The following is a 15,190-nucleotide window of genomic DNA, read 5'->3' as shown; positions in this document are numbered from 1 at the left end:
GACTGTTCTCCAGTGTTACCAAGGATACGACTGTTCCCAAGTGTTACCAATCACAGGATGGTTCTCCAGTGTTACCAATCACAGGACAGTTCTCCAGTGTTAACAATCACAGAACTGCTCTCCATGGCTACCAATCGCAGGACGGTTCTCCAGTGTCACCAATCACAGGATGGTTCTCCAGTGTTACCAATCACAGGACTGTACTCCAGTGTTACCAATCACAAGACTGTTCTCCAGTGTTACCAAGGACAGGACTGTTCCCACGTGTTACCAATCGCAGGTCTGCTCTCCAGTGTTACCAATCGCAGGATGGTTCTCCAGTTTTACCAATCACAGGACTGTTCTCCAGTGTTACCAATCACAAGGACGGTTTCCCTTTGTTACCAATCGCAGGACGGTTCTCCAGTGTTACCAATCAGAGGACTGTTCTCCACTGTTACCAATCACAGGACCTTTTCCCAGTGTTACAAAGGACTGGACGATTCTCCAGTGTAACCAATCACAGGACGGTCTCCCAGTGTTTCCAGTCACAGGGCTGTTCCCCAGAGTTACCAATCACAGAAATGATCTCCAGTGTTCCTAATCACAGGACTGCTCTGCAGTGTTTCCAAACACAGCACTGTTCTCCAGTGTTACCAATCACAGGACTGTTCTCCAGTGTTACCAATCACAGGACTGTTCTCCAGTGTTACCAAGGACTGGACAGTCCTCCAGTGTACCCAAGGGCAGGACTGTTCCCCAGTGTTACCACTCACAGGATTTTCTCCATTATTACCAAGGACAGGACGGTTCTCCAGTGTTACCAATCACAGAACGGTTCTCCAGTGTTAACAATCATAGGACGGTTCACCAGCTTTGCCAATCACAGGACTGTTCTCCAGTGTTAACAATCACAGGATGGTTCTCCAGTGTTACCAATCAAAGGACTGTTCTCCAGTGTTACCAATCACAGTACTGTTCTCCAGTGTTACCAATCACAGGAATGTTCTCCAGAGTTACCAATCTCAGGACTGTTCCCCAGTGTTACCAATCACAGGAATGTTCTCCAGTGTTACCAAGGACAGGACTGTTCTCCAGTGTTACCAATCACAGGACTGTTCGCCAGTATTACCATACACAGGACTGTTCTCCAGCGTTACCAGTCACAGGATTGTGCTCCAGTGTTACCAATCACAGGACTGTTCTCCAGTGTTACCAAGGATAGGACTGTTCCCAAGTGTTACCAATCACAGGACTGTTCTCCAGTGTTACCAATCACAGGATGGTTCTCCAGGGTTACCAATCACAGATCTGCTCTCCATTGCTACCAATCGCAGGACGGTTCTCCAGTGTCACAAATCACAGGATGGTTCTCCAGTGTTACCAATCACAGGACTGTTCTCCAGTGTTACCAATCACAAGACTGTTCTCCAGTGTTACCAAGGACAGGACTGTTCCCACGTGTTACCAATCGCAGGTCTGCACTCCAGTGTTACCAATCGCAGGATGGTTCTCCAGTTTTACCAATCACAGGACTGTTCTCCAGTGTTACCAATCACAAGGACGGTTTCCCTTTGTTACCAATCGCAGGACGGTTCTCCAGTGTTACCAATCAGAGGACTGTTCTCCACTGTTACCAATCACAGGACCTTTTCCCAGTGTTACAAAGGACTGGACGATTCTCCAGTGTAACCAATCACAGGATGGTCTCCCAGTGTTTCCAGTCACAGGGCTGTTCCCCAGAGTTACCAATCACAGAAATGATCTCCAGTGTTCCTAATCACAGGACTGCTCTGCAGTGTTTCCAATCACAGCACTGTTCTCCAGTGTTACCAATCACAGGACGGTTCTCCAGTGTTACCAATCACAGGACTGTTCTCCAGTGTTACCAAGGACTGGACAGTCCTCCAGTGTTCCCAAGGGCAGGACTGTTCCCCAGTGTTACCACTCACAGGATTTTCTCCATTGTTACCAAGGACAGGACGGTTCTCCAGTGTTACCAATCACAGAACGGTTCTCCAGTGTTAACAATCATAGGACGGTTCACCAGTTTTGCCAATCACAGGACTGTTCTCCAGTGTTAACAATCACAGGATGGTTCTCCAGTGTTACCAATCAAAGGACTGTTCTCCAGTGTTACCAATCACAGTACTGTTCTCCAGTGATACCAATCACAGGAATGTTCTCCAGAGTTACCAATTAAAGGACTGTTCCCCAGTGTTACCAATCACAGGAATGTTCTCCAGTGTTACCAAGGACAGGACTGTTCTCCAGTGTTACCAATCACAGGACTGTTCTCCAGCATTACCATACACAGGACTGTTCTCCAGCGTTACCAGTCACAGGATTGTGCTCCAGTGTTACCAATCACAGGACTGTTCTCCAGTGTTACCAAGGATAGGACTGTTCCCAAGTGTTACCAATCACAGGACTGTTCTCCAGTGTTACCAATCACAGGATGGTTCTCCAGTGTTACCAATCACAGAACTGCTCTCCATTGCTACCAATCGCAGGACGGTTCTCCAGTGTCACAAATCACAGGATGGTTCTCCAGTGTTACCAATCACAGGACTGTTCTCCAGTGTTACCAATCACACGACTGTTCTCCAGTGTTACCAAGGACAGGACTGTTCCCACGTGTTACCAATCGCAGGTCTGCACTCCAGTGTTACCAATCGCAGGATGGTTCTCCAGTTTTACCAATCACAGGACTGTTCTCCAGTGTTACCAATCACAAGGACGGTTTCCCTTTGTTACCAATCGCAGGACGGTTCTCCAGTGTTACCAATCAGAGGTCTGTTCTCCACTGTTACCAATCACAGGACCTTTTCCCAGTGTTACAAAGGACTGGACGATTCTCCAGTGTAACCAATCACAGGACGGTCTCCCAGTGTTTCCAGTCACAGGGCTGTTCCCCAGAGTTACCAATCACAGAAATGATCTCCAGTGTTCCTAATCACAGGACTGCTCTGCAGTGTTTCCAATCACAGCACTGTTCTCCATTGTTACCAATCACAGGACTGTTCTCCAGTGTTACCAATCACAGGATTGTTCTCCAGTGTTACCAAGGACTGGACAGTCCTCCAGTGTTCCCAAGGGCAGGACTGTTCCCCAGTGTTACCACTCACAGGATTTTCTCCATTGTTACCAAGGACAGGACGGTTCTCCAGTGTTACCAATCACAGAACGGTTCTCCAGTGTTAACAATCATAGGACGGTTCACCAGTTTTGCCAATCACAGGACTGTTCTCCAGTGTTAACAATCACAGGATGGTTCTCCAGTGTTACCAATCAAAGGACTGTTCTCCAGTGTTACCAATCACAGTACTGTTCTCCAGTGATACCAATCACAGGAATGTTCTCCAGAGTTACCAATCTCAGGACTGTTCCCCAGTGTTACCAATCACAGGAATGTTCTCCAGTGTTACCAAGGACAGGACTGTTCTCCAGTGTTACCAATCACAGGACTGTTCTCCAGCATTACCATACACAGGACTGTTCTCCAGCGTTACCAGTCACAGGATTGTGCTCCAGTGTTACCAATCACAGGACTGTTCTCCAGTGTTACCAAGGATAGGACTGTTCCCAAGTGTTACCAATCACAGGACTGTTCTCCAGTGTTACCAATCACAGGATGGTTCTCCAGTGTTACCAATCACAGAACTGCTCTCCATTGCTACCAATCGCAGGACGGTTCTCCAGTGTCACAAATCACAGGATGGTTCTCCAGTGTTACCAATCACAGGACTGTTCTCCAGTGTTACCAATCACACGACTGTTCTCCAGTGTTACCAAGGACAGGACTGTTCCCACGTGTTACCAATCGCAGGTCTGCACTCCAGTGTTACCAATCGCAGGATGGTTCTCCAGTTTTACCAATCACAGGACTGTTCTCCAGTGTTACCAATCACAAGGACGGTTTCCCTTTGTTACCAATCGCAGGACGGTTCTCCAGTGTTACCAATCAGAGGTCTGTTCTCCACTGTTACCAATCACAGGACCTTTTCCCAGTGTTACAAAGGACTGGACGATTCTCCAGTGTAACCAATCACAGGACGGTCTCCCAGTGTTTCCAGTCACAGGGCTGTTCCCCAGAGTTACCAATCACAGAAATGATCTCCAGTGTTCCTAATCACAGGACTGCTCTGCAGTGTTTCCAATCACAGCACTGTTCTCCATTGTTACCAATCACAGGACTGTTCTCCAGTGTTACCAATCACAGGATTGTTCTCCAGTGTTACCAAGGACTGGACAGTCCTCCAGTGTTCCCAAGGGCAGGACTGTTCCCCAGTGTTACCACTCACAGGATTTTCTCCATTGTTACCAAGGACAGGACGGTTCTCCAGTGTTACCAATCACAGAACGGTTCTCCAGTGTTAACAATCATAGGACGGTTCACCAGTTTTGCCAATCACAGGACTGTTCTCCAGTGTTAACAATCACAGGATGGTTCTCCAGTGTTACCAATCAAAGGACTGTTCTCCAGTGTTACCAATCACAGTACTGTTCTCCAGTGATACCAATCACAGGAATGTTCTCCAGAGTTACCAATCTCAGGACTGTTCCCCAGTGTTACCAATCACAGGAATGTTCTCCAGTGTTACCAAGGACAGGACTGTTCTCCAGTGTTACCAATCACAGGACTGTTCTCCAGCATTACCATACACAGGACTGTTCTCCAGCGTTACCAGTCACAGGATTGTGCTCCAGTGTTACCAATCACAGGACTGTTCTCCAGTGTTACCAAGGATAGGACTGTTCCCAAGTGTTACCAATCACAGGACTGTTCTCCAGTGTTACCAATCACAGGATGGTTCTCCAGTGTTACCAATCACAGAACTGCTCTCCATTGCTACCAATCGCAGGACGGTTCTCCAGTGTCACAAATCACAGGATGGTTCTCCAGTGTTACCAATCACAGGACTGTTCTCCAGTGTTACCAATCACAAGACTGTTCTCCAGTGTTACCAAGGACAGAACTGTTCCCACGTGTTACCAATCGCAGGTCTGCACTCCAGTGTTACCAATCGCAGGATGGTTCTCCAGTTTTACCAATCACAGGACTGTTCTCCAGTGTTACCAATCACAAGGACGGTTTCCCTTTGTTACCAATCGCAGGACGGTTCTCCAGTGTTACCAATCAGAGGTCTGTTCTCCACTGTTACCAATCACAGGACCTTTTCCCAGTGTTACAAAGGACTGGACGATTCTCCAGTGTAACCAATCACAGGACGGTCTCCCAGTGTTTCCAGTCACAGGGCTGTTCCCCAGAGTTACCAATCACAGAAATGATCTCCAGTGTTCCTAATCACAGGACTGCTCTGCAGTGTTTCCAATCACAGCACTGTTCTCCATTGTTACCAATCACAGGACTGTTCTCCAGTGTTACCAATCACAGGATTGTTCTCCAGTGTTACCAAGGACTGGACAGTCCTCCAGTGTTCCCAAGGGCAGGACTGTTCCCCAGTGTTACCACTCACAGGATTTTCTCCATTGTTACCAAGGACAGGACGGTTCTCCAGTGTTACCAATCACAGAACGGTTCTCCAGTGTTAACAATCATAGGACGGTTCACCAGTTTTTCCAATCACAGGACTGTTCTCCAGTGTTAACAATCACAGGATGGTTCTCCAGTGTTACCAATCAAAGGACTGTTCTCCAGTGTTACCAATCACAGTACTGTTCTCCAGTGATACCAATCACAGGAATGTTCTCCAGAGTTACCAATCTCAGGACTGTTCCCCAGTGTTACCAATCACAGGAATGTTCTCCAGTGTTACCAAGGACAGGACTGTTCTCCAGTGTTACCAATCACAGGACTGTTCTCCAGCATTACCATACACAGGACTGTTCTCCAGCGTTACCAGTCACAGGATTGTGCTCCAGTGTTACCAATCACAGGACTGTTCTCCAGTGTTACCAAGGATAGGACTGTTCCCAAGTGTTACCAATCACAGGACTGTTCTCCAGTGTTACCAATCACAGGATGGTTCTCCAGTGTTACCAATCACAGAACTGCTCTCCATTGCTACCAATCGCAGGACGGTTCTCCAGTGTCACAAATCACAGGATGGTTCTCCAGTGTTACCAATCACAGGACTGTTCTCCAGTGTTACCAATCACAAGACTGTTCTCCAGTGTTACCAAGGACAGGACTGTTCCCACGTGTTACCAATCGCAGGTCTGCACTCCAGTGTTACCAATCGCAGGATGGTTCTCCAGTTTTACCAATCACAGGACTGTTCTCCAGTGTTACCAATCACAAGGACGGTTTCCCTTTGTTACCAATCGCAGGACGGTTCTCCAGTGTTACCAATCAGAGGTCTGTTCTCCACTGTTACCAATCACAGGACCTTTTCCCAGTGTTACAAAGGACTGGACGATTCTCCAGTGTAACCAATCACAGGACGGTCTCCCAGTGTTTCCAGTCACAGGGCTGTTCCCCAGAGTTACCAATCACAGAAATGATCTCCAGTGTTCCTAATCACAGTACTGCTCTGCAGTGTTTCCAATCACAGCACTGTTCTCCATTGTTACCAATCACAGGACTGTTCTCCAGTGTTACCAATCACAGGACTGTTCTCCAGTGTTACCAAGGACAGGACAGTCCTCCAGTGTTCCCAAGGGCAGGACTGTTCCCCAGTGTTACCACTCACAGGATTTTCTCCATTGTTACCAAGGACAGGACCGTTCTCCAGTGTTACCAATCACAGAACTGTTCTCCAGTGTTAGCAATCATAGGACGGTTCACCAGTTTTGCCAATCACAGGACTGTTCTCCAGTGTTAACAATCACAGGATGGTTCTCCAGTGTTACCAATCACAGGACTGTTCTCCAGTGTTATCAATCACAGTACTGTTCTCCAGTGTTACCAATCACAGGAATGTTCTCCAGAGTTACCAATCTCAGGACTGTTCCCCAGTGTTACCAATCACAGGAATGTTCGCCAGTGTTACCAAGGACAGGACTGTTCTCCAGTGTTACCAATCACAGGACTGTTCTCCAGCATTACCATACACAGGACTGTTCTCCAGCGTTGCCAGTCACAGGATTGTGCTCCAGTGTTACCAATCACAGGACTGTTCTCCAGTGTTACCAAGGATAGGACTGTTCCCAAAGTGTTACCAATCACAGGACTGTTCTCCAGTGTTACCAGTCACAGGATGGTTCTCCAGTGTTACCAATCACAGAACTGCCCTCTATTGCTACCAATCGCAGGACGGTTCTCCAGTGTCACCAATCACAGGATGGTTCTCCAGTGTTACCAATCACAGGACTGTTCTCCAGTGTTACCAATCACAAGACTGTTCTCCAGTGTTACCAAGGACAGGACTGTTCCCAGGTGTTACCAATCGCAGGACTGCTCTCCAGTGTTACCAATCGCAGGATGGTTCTCCAGTTTTACCAATCACAGAACTGTTCTCCAGTGTTACCAATAACAAGGACGGTTTCCCTTTGTTACCAATCGCAGGACGGTTCTCCAGTGTTACCAATCGGAGGACTGTTCTCCACTGTTACCAATCACAGGACCTTTTCCCAGTGTTACAAAGGACTGGACGATTCTCCAGTGTAACCAATCACAGGACGGTCTCCCAGTGTTTCCAGTCACAGGGCTGTTCCCCAGAGTTACCAATCACAGAAATGTTCTCCAGTGTTACTAATCACAGGACTGCTCTGCAGTGTTTCCAATCATAGCACTGTTCTCCAGTGTTACCAATCACAGGACTGTTCTCCAGTGTTACCAAAGACAGGACTGTTCTCCAGTGTTACCAAGGGCAGGACTATTCCCCAGTGTTACCAATCACAGGTCGGTTCTCCAGTGTGACCAATCACAGGACTATTCTCCATTGTTACCATTCACAGAACGGTTCTCCAGTGTTACCAATCACAGGACTGTTCTCCAGTGTTACCAATCACAGGACGGTACTCCAGGTTCACCAATCACAGGACTGTTCTCCATTGATACCAATCACAGGACTGTTCTCCAGTGTTACCAAGGAAAGGACAGTCCTCCAGTGTTCCTAACGGCAGGACTGTTCCCCAGTGTTACCAATCACAGGATTTTCTCCATTGTTACCAAGGACAGGACGGTTCTCCAGTGTTACCAATCACAGAATGGTTCTCCAGTGTTAACAATCATAGGACGGTTCACCAGTGTTACCAATCACAGGACTGTTCTCCCGTGTTAACAATCACAGGATGGTTCTCCAGTGTTACCAATCACAGGATGGTTCTCCAGTGTTACCAATCACGGGACTGTTCTCCAGTGTTACCAATCACAGGACGTTTCTCCAGTGTTACCAATCACTGGACTGTTCTACTGTGTTACCAAACACAGGACTGTTCCCCATTGTTACCAAGGACAGGACTGTTCTCCAGCATTACCTAGCACAGGACTGTTCTCCAGTGTTACCAATCACAGGGCGGTTTCCCTGTGTTACCAAGGACTGGAATGCTCTCCAGTGTTACCAATCACAGAACTGTTCTCCAGTGGTACCAAGGACAGCACTGTACCCCAGTGTTACCAATCACAGGACGGTTCTCCAGTGTTACCAAGGACAGGACTGTCCTCCAGTGTTACCAATCACAGGACTGTTCTCCAGTGTTACCAATCACAGGACTGTTCTCCAGTGTTAACAATCACAGGACGGTTCTCCAGTTTCGCCAAGGACAGGACTGTTCTCCAGTGTTACCAATCACAGGACTGTTCTCCAGTTTTACCAATCGCAGGATGGTTCTCCAGTATTACCAAGGACAGGACTTTTCCCCACTGTTACCAAGGACAGGACTGTTCCCCAGTGTTACCAAGGAGAGGACTGTTCTCCAGTGTTACCAATCACAGCATTTTCTCCATTGTTACCAATGACAGGACTGTTCTCCCGTGTTAAAAATCACAGGACTGTTCTACAGTGTTACCAATCACAGGACTGTTCTCCAGTGTTACCAAGGACAGGACGGTTTTCCTGTGTTACCAATCACAGAACGATTCTCCAGTGTTACCAATGATAGGACGGTTCTGCACTGTTACCAATCACAGGATGGTTGTCAATTGTTACCAGTCACAGAACGGTTCTCCAGTGTTACCAATCACAGCACTGTTCTCCAGTGTTACCAATCACAGGACGATTCTCCAGTGTTACCAATCACTGGAATGTTCTCCAGTGTTACCAATCACAGGACTGTTCTCCAATGTTACCAAGCACAGGACTGTTCTCCATTGTTTCCAAGGGCAGGACTATTCCCCAGTGTTACCAATCACTGGTCGGTTCTCCAGGTTCAACAATCACAGGACTGTTCTCCAGTGTTACCAATCACAGGACTGTTCTCCAGTGTTAACAAGGACAGGACAGTGCTCCAGTGTTCCCAAGGGCAGGACTGTACCCAGTGTTACCAATCACAGGATTTTCTCCATTGTTACCAAGGACAGGACTGTTCTCCAGTGTTACCAATCACAGAACGGTTCTCCAGTGTTACCAATCACAGCACGGATCTCCAGTGTTACCAATCACAGTACTGTTCTCCAGTGTTACCAATCACAGGACGATTCTCCAGTGTTACCAATCACTGGTCTGTTCTCCTGTGTTTCCAATCATAGGACTGTTCCCCATTGTTACCAAGGACAGGACTGTTCTCCTGCATTACCAATCACAGGACTGTTCTCCAGTGTTACCAAACACAGGGCGGTTTCCCTGTGTTACCAAGGGCTGGAATGTTCTCCAGTTTTACCAAACACAGGACTGTTCTCCAGTTTTACCAAGGACAGCACTGTACACCAGTGTTAACAATCTCAGGACGGTTTCCCAGTGTTAGCAATCACAGGACTGTACTCCATTTTTACCAACGGCAGGTCTGTTCCCCTTTGTTACCAATCACAGGACTGTTCTCAAGTGTTACCAATCACAGGACTGTTCTCCAGTGTTACCAAGGGCAGGACTGTTCCTCAGTGTTATCAATCACAGGACTGTTCTCCAGTGTTACCAGTCACAGGACTGTTCTCCAGTGTTACCAATCACAGGACCTTTTCCCAGTGTTACAAAGGACTGGACGATTCTCCAGTGTAACCAATCACAGGACGGTCTCCCAGTGTTTCCAGTCACAGGACTGTTCTCCAGTGTTACCAAGGGCAGGACTTTTCCCCAGTGTTACCAATCACAGGACTGTTCTCCTGTGTTACCAATCACAGGACTGTTCTCCAGTGTTACCAATCTCAGGACTGTTCCCCAGTGTTACCAATCACAGGAATGTTCTCCAGTGTTAACAAGGACAGGACAATTCTCTAGTGATACCAATCACAGGACTGATCTCCTTTGTTACCAATCACAGGACTGTTCTCCAGTGTTACCAATCACAGGACGGTTCTCCATTGTTACCAATGATAGGATGGTTCTCCAGTGTTACCAATCACAGGACTGTTCTCCAGTGTTACCAATCACAGGATGGTTCTCAAGTGTTACCAGTCACAGAACGGTTCTCCAGTGTTACCAATCACAGCACTGTTCTCCAGTGTTAACAATCACAGGACGATTCTCCAGTGTTACCAATCACTGGAATGTTCTCCAGTGTTACCAATCACAGGACTGTTCTCCAGTGTTACCAAGGACAGGATTGTTCTATAGTGTTTCCAAGGGCAGGACTATCCCCAGTGTTACCAATCAATGGTCGGTTCTCCAGGTTCACCAATCACAGGAATGTTCTCCAGTGTTACCAATCACAGGACTGTTCTCCAGTGTTACCAAGGACAGGACAGTCCTCCAGTGTTCCCAAGGGCAGGACTGTTCCCCAGTGTTACCAATCACAGGATTTTCTCCATTGTTACCAAGGACAGGACGGTTCTCCAGTGTTACCAATCACAGAACGGTTCCCAGTGTTAACAATCATAGGACGGTTCACCAGTTTTACCATTCACAGGACTGTTCTCCAGTGTTAACAATCAGAGGATGGTTCTCCAGGGTTACCAATCACAGCTCGGTTCTCCAGTGTTACCAATCAAAGTAATGTTCTCCAGTTTTACCAATCACAGGACTGTACTCCATAGTTAACAATCTCAGGACTGTACCTCAGTGTTACCAATCACACGAATGTTCTCTAGTGTTACCAAGGACAGGACTGTTCTCCAGTGTTACCAATCACAGGACTGTTCTCCAGCATAACCATACACAGGACTGTCCTCAGGCATTACAAGTCAAGGATTGTGCTCCAGTGTTACCAATCACGTGACTGTTCTCCAGTGTTACCAAGGATAGGACTGTTCCAAAGTGTTACCAATCACAGGACTGTTCTCCAGTGTTACCAATCACAGGATGGTTCACCAGTGTTACCAATCACAGGACAGTTCTCCAGTGTTACCAATCACAGAACTGCTCTCCATTGCTACCAATCGCAGGACGGTTCTCCAGTGTCACCAATCACAGGACTGTTCTCCTTTGTTACCAATCAAAGGACTGTTCTCCAGTGTTACCAATCACAGGACGGTTCTCCATTGTTACCAATCACAGCACAGTTCTCCAGTGTTACCAATCACAGCACTGTACTCCAGTGTTAACAATCAGAGGACGATTCTCCAGTGTTACCAATCACTGGAATGTTCTCCAGTGTTACCAATCACAGGACTGTTCTCCAGTGTTACCAAGGACAGGACTGTTCTCCAGTGTTTCCAAGGGCAGGACTAATCCCCAGTGTTACCAATCACTGGTCGGTTCTCCAGTTTCACCAATCACAGGACTGTTCTCCAGTGTTACCAATCACAGGACTGTTCTCCAGTGTTACCAAGGGCAGGACTTTTCCCCAGTGTTACCAATCACAGGACTGTTCTCCTGTGTTACCAATCACTGGACTGTTCTCCAGTGTTACCAATCTCAGGACTGTTCTCCTTTGTTACCAATCACAGGACTGTTCTCCAGTGTTACCAATCACAGGACGGTTCTCCAGTGTTACCAAGGACAGGACTGTCCTCCAGTGTTACCAATCACAGGACTGTTCTCCAGTGTTACCAATCACAGGACTGTTCTCCAGTGTTAACAATCACAGGACGGTTCTCCAGTTTCGCCAAGGACAGGACTGTTCTCCAGTGTTAAAAATCACAGGACTATTCTCCAGTGTTACCAATCACAGGACTGTTCTCCAGTGTTAACAATCACAGGACGGTTCTCCAGTTTCGCCAAGGACAGGACTGTTCTCCAGTGTTACCAATCAAAGGACTGTTCCCCAGTTTTACCAATCACAGGATGGTTCTCCAGTATTACCAAGGACAGGATTGTTCCCCACTGTTACCAAGGACAGGACTGTTCCCCAGTGTTACCAAGGAGAGGACTGTTTTCCAGTGTTACCAATCACAGGATTTTCTCCATTGTTACCAATGACAGGACTGTTCTCCCGTGTTAAAAATCACAGGACTGTTCTCCAGTGTTACCAATCACAGGACTGTTCTCCAGTGTTACCAAGGACAGGACTCTTCCCCAGGGTTACCAAGGACAGGACTGTTCCCCAGTGTTACCAAGAACAGGACTGTTCCCCAGTGTTACCAATCACGGGACTGTTCTCCAATGTTACCAATCACAGGACGGTTCTCCAGTGTTTCCAATCACAGGACTGTTCTCCTTTGTTACCAATCACAGGACTGTTCTCCAGTGTTACCAATCACAGAAAGATTCTCCAGTGTTACCAATGATAGGACGGTTCTACAGAGTTACCAATCACAAGACTGTTCTCCAGTGTTACCAATCACAGGATGGTTCTCAATTGTTACCAGTCACAGAACGGTTCTCCAGTGTTACCAATCACAGCACTGTTCTCCAGTGTTACCAATCAAAGGACGATTCTCCAGTGTTACCAATCACTGGAATGTTCTCCAGTGTTACCAATCACAGGACTGTTCTCCAATGTTACCAAGGACAGGACTGTTCTCCGTTGTTTCCAAGGGCAGGACTATTCCCCAGTGTTACCAATCACTGGTCGGTTCTCCAGGTTCACCAATCACAGGACTGTTCTCCAGTGTTACCAATCACAGGACTGTTCTCCAGTGTTACCAAGGACAGGATTGTTCTATAGTGTTTCCAAGGGCAGGACTATCCCCAGTGTTACCAATCACTGGTCGGTTCTCCAGGTTCACCAATCACAGGAATGTTCTCCAGTGTTACCAATCACAGGACTGTTCTCCAGTGTTACCAATCACAGGATGGTTCTCAATTGTTACCAGTCACAGAACGGTTCTCCAGTGTTACCAATCACAGCACTGTTCTCCAGTGTTACCAATCAAAGCACGATTCTCCAGTGTTACCAATCACTGGAATGTTCTCCAGTGTTACCAATCACAGGACTGTTCTCCAATGTTACCAAGGACAGGACTGTTCTCCGTTGTTTCCAAGGGCAGGACTATTCCCCAGTGTTACCAATCACTGGTCGGTTCTCCAGGTTCACCAATCACAGGACTGTTCTCCAGTGTTACCAATCACAGGACTGTTCTCCAGTGTTAACAAGGACAGGACAGTGCTCCAGTGTTCCCAAGGGCAGGACTGTTCCCCAGTGTTACCAATCACAGGATTTTCTCCATTGTTACCAAGGACAGGACTGTTCTCCAGTGTTACCAATCACAGTACTATTCTCCAATGTTACCAATCACAGGACGATTCTCCAGTGTTACCAATCTCAGGACTGTTCCCCAGTGTTACCAATCACAGGAATGTTCTCCAGTGTTAACAAGGACAGGACTGTTCTCCAGTGTTACCAATCACAGGACTGTTCTCCAGTGTTACCAATAACAGGACTATTCTCCAGTGTTACCAATCACAGGACGGGTCTCCAGTGTTACCAAGGACAGGACTGTTCTCCAGTGTTACAAGTCACAGGACTGTTTCCCAGTGTTACCAAGGGCAGGACTTTTCCCCAGTGTTACCAATCACAGGACTGTTCTCCAGTGTTACCAATCTCAGGACTGTTCCCCAGTGTTACCAATCACAGGAATGTTCTCCAGTGTTAACAAGGACAGGACTGTTCTCCAGTGTTACCAATCACAGGACTGTTCTCCAGTGTTACCAATAACAGGACTATTCTCCAGTGTTACCAATCACAGGACGGGTCTCCAGTGTTACCAAGGACAGGACTATTCTCCAGTGTTACCAATCACAGGAATGTTCTCCAGTGTTACCAATCACAGTACAGTTCTCCAGTGTCACCAAGGACAGGACTGTTCTCCAGTGTTACCAATCACAGGACTGTTCTCCAGTGTTACCAATCACAGGACTGTTCCCAAGTTTTACCAATCACAGGTCGGTTCTCCAGTGTTACCAATCACAGGAATGTTCTCCAGTGTTACCAAGGACAGGACTGTTCTCCAGTGTTACCAATCACAGGACTGTTCTCCAGTTCTACCAATCACAGGATGGTTCTCCAGTATTACCAAGGACAGGACTGTTCCCCACTGTTACCAAGGACAGGGCTGTTCCCCAGTGTTACCAAGGAGAGGACTGTTCTCCAGTGTTACCAACACAGGACAGTTCTCCAGTGTTAACAATCACAGGATGGTTCTCCAGTATTACCAAGGACAGGACTGTTCCCCACTGTTACCAAGGACAGGACTGTTCCCCAGTGTTACCAAGGAGAGGACTGTTCTCCAGTGTTACCAACACAGGACAGTTCTCCAGCGTTAACAATCATAGGACTGTTTTCCAGTGTTACCAAGGACAGGACGGTTTTCCAGTGTTACCAATCACAGGACTGTTCCCAAGTTTTACCAATCACAGGTCGGTTCTCCAGTGTTACCAATCACAGGAATGTTCTCCAGTGTTACCAAGGACAGGACTGTTCCCAGTGTTACCAATCACAGGACTGTTCTCCAGTTTTACCAATCACAGGATGGTTCTCCAGTATTACCAAGGACAGGACTGTTCCGAACTGTTACCAAGGACAGGACTGTTCCCCAGTGTTACCAAGGAGAGGACTGTTCTCCAGTGTTACCAACACAGGACAGTTCTCCAGTGTTAACAATCACAGGACTGTTCTCCAGTGTTACCAAGGACAGGACGGTTTTCCAGTGTTACCAATCACAGAACGGTTCTCCAGTGTTACCAATGATAGGACGGTTCTCCAGTGTTACCAATCACAGGAATGTTCTCCAGTGTTACCAATCTAAGGACTGTTCCCAGGTGTTACCAATCACAGGACTGTACTCCTTTGTTACCAATCACAGGATTGTTCTCCAGTATTACCAATCACA

This window comes from Carcharodon carcharias, chromosome 13 (genome assembly GCF_017639515.1).
Source record: "Carcharodon carcharias isolate sCarCar2 chromosome 13, sCarCar2.pri, whole genome shotgun sequence".
In the NCBI taxonomy this organism is placed as follows: Eukaryota; Metazoa; Chordata; class Chondrichthyes; order Lamniformes; family Lamnidae; genus Carcharodon; species Carcharodon carcharias.
Note: the sequence above shows the minus strand (reverse complement) of the source record.